The sequence below is a fragment of the Erythrolamprus reginae genome, chromosome 10 (assembly GCF_031021105.1).
Source record: "Erythrolamprus reginae isolate rEryReg1 chromosome 10, rEryReg1.hap1, whole genome shotgun sequence".
NCBI lineage: Eukaryota > Metazoa > Chordata > Lepidosauria > Squamata > Dipsadidae > Erythrolamprus > Erythrolamprus reginae.
Genome location: NC_091959.1, coordinates 47,842,915 through 47,845,524, shown reverse-complemented (window position 1 = coordinate 47,845,524; position 2,610 = coordinate 47,842,915).

Sequence of the window (2,610 nt, the reverse complement as noted above, 5' to 3'; positions counted from 1 at the left end):
CACCCTGAAAACATCGGTACAGAGCAATGCACTCCAAGACAATTAGACACAAGGACAGTTTTTCCCCCAAAAGCCCTCTCTCTGCTAAACAAATAATTCCCTGTGGTTTCCCCAATCGCCTGCACTATTTGCTTTTACATTGATTCCGATGGGAAAAATTGCTTCTTCTTACAAACTTGGTCATGGAACGAATGAAGTTCATAAGTAGAGGTACCGCTGTATTTAAATAATAATAATAAAAAATAATAATGCCCATGATATGCCCATGTCACAACAACACTCCACAGTCTGCATTGGTTGCCGATCAGTTTCCAGTCACAATTCAAAGTGTTGGTTATGACCTATAAAGCCCATCATAGCCTCGGACAAGAATACCTCCGGGGCCGTCTTCTGCTGCACGAATCCCAGCGACCGATTAGGTCCCACAGAGTTGGCCTTCTCCGGGTCCCGTTGATGAAACAATGTTGTCTGGCGGGACCCAGGAGAAGAGCCTTCTCTGTGGCAGCCCCGGACCTCTGGAATCAACTCCCCCCGGAGATCAGGACTGCCCCCACCCTCCTTGCTTTTCGCAAACTCCTAAAAACCCACCTCTGCCATCAGGCATGGGGAAATTGATTCCCCCAGGCCGTTCTGTTTTATGTATGGTTTGTTTGGGATGTATGACTGTTTTTATATTAAGGGTTTTAACCATTTTAATCATTGGATTTGTACTGTGCTTTGTTGTTGTAAGCCGTTGTAATAATAAAATGATGATGATGATAATAATAATAATAATAATAATAATAATAATAATAATAATAATAGAACACTCAAAAAGTGGAACACTCAAAAAGGAGACAGAAGGACTAATACTGGCGGCACAAGAACAGGCCATTAGAACAAATGCTGTCAAAGCCAGAATTGAAAAATCAACAGACGATCCAAAGTGCAGACTCTGCAAAGAAACAGATGAAACAATCGATCACATACTCAGCTGCTGCAAAAAGATAGCACAGACTGACTACAAGCATAGACATGATGCTGTGGCACAGATGATCCACTGGAACTTGTGCCGGAACTACCATTTACCAGTGACAAAGAACTGGTGGGATCATAAGCCCGAAAAAGTGGTCGAAAATGAGCAAGTAAAACTACTGTGGGACTTCCGACTTCAGACTGACCGAATTCTGAAGCATAACACACCAGACATTGTGATCGTGGAGAAAAAGAAAGTATGGATCATCGACATCGCAATCCCAGGAGACAGCAGAATTGAGGAGAAGCAGCTAGAGAAATGAGTGAAATACGAAGATCTAAAAATCGAGCTGCAACGACTCTGGCATAAGCCCGTGAAAGTGGTCCCAGTGGTACTTGGCACGCTGGGCGCAGGGCCAAAGGATCTCAGAGGACATTTGAAAACCATCGGAATGGACAAAATCTCCATCTGTCAATTGCAAAAGGCCGCTTGACTGGGATCGGCAAACATAATTCACCGCTACATCACGCAGTCCTAGGTGCTTGGGAAGCGCCCGACTGGTGATGAAATACGAAATCCAGAATAGTGATCTCATTTGCTGAGTTGTATTGACATAATAAAAATAAAAATAATAAAAATAAAAATAATAAAATTAAATTAAAAAGAACATAATTTGCCGCTACATCCCGCAGTCCTAGGTGCTTGGGAAGCGCCCGACTGGTGAGGAAATACGAAATCCAGCATAGTGATCTCATTTGCTGAGTTGTATTGACATAATAATAATAAAAATAATAAAAATAAAAATAATAAAATTAAATTAAAAATAACATAATTCGCCGCTACATCACGCAGTCCTAGGTGCTTGGGAAGCGCCCGACTGGTGAGGAAATACGAAATCCAGAATAGTGATCTCGTTTGCTGTGTTGTATTGACATAATAAAAATAAAAATAATAAAAATAAAAATAGTAAAATTAAATTAAAAATAACATAATTCGCCGCTACATCCCGCAGTCCTAGGTGCTTGGGAAGCGCCCGACTGGTGATTAAATGCGAAATCCAGCATAGTGATCTCATTTGCTGAGTTGTATTGACATAATAATAATAATGATGATAATAATAATAATATTTTTTAAATAAATTTTTGCTTCCCGGGTTCTAGAAATCGTCCCTGCAGCCCTGGTTTTTGTTTTGCAAGAATAACACGCTTTCCAAAATACAAAATGTGCCCAACTCAAAAGCTTTGAGCAACGCCAAAGAGAGCTGCCAGCCGTGGCTTTCATAATGCATCACAATTATGGATTTTCTTTCAAACATCGGTGCCACCCCGAGGGATTTTAAGACGGCGAAAGCGAGAAAAACACAGGCGTTTTGAGTGACGTGCATTAAGAGGGGAGCTGTCAATAGGATAACTAGCAGTGTGACACAGTTCAATTTCTTTTAGACCGGGGAAGGAATGTGGCGATTAGATGCTCCAAAAATCTGGCGCAAATAAAACATTATTTGGTAAGGCCACACTAGGAATACTTGCCTTCAGTTTTGGTTGCCATGTTGGTTATGACCTATAAAGCCCTTCATGGCACCGGACCAGAATACCTCCGGGACCGCCTTCTGCTGCACGAATCCCAGCGACCAGTTAGGTCCCACAGAGTGGGCC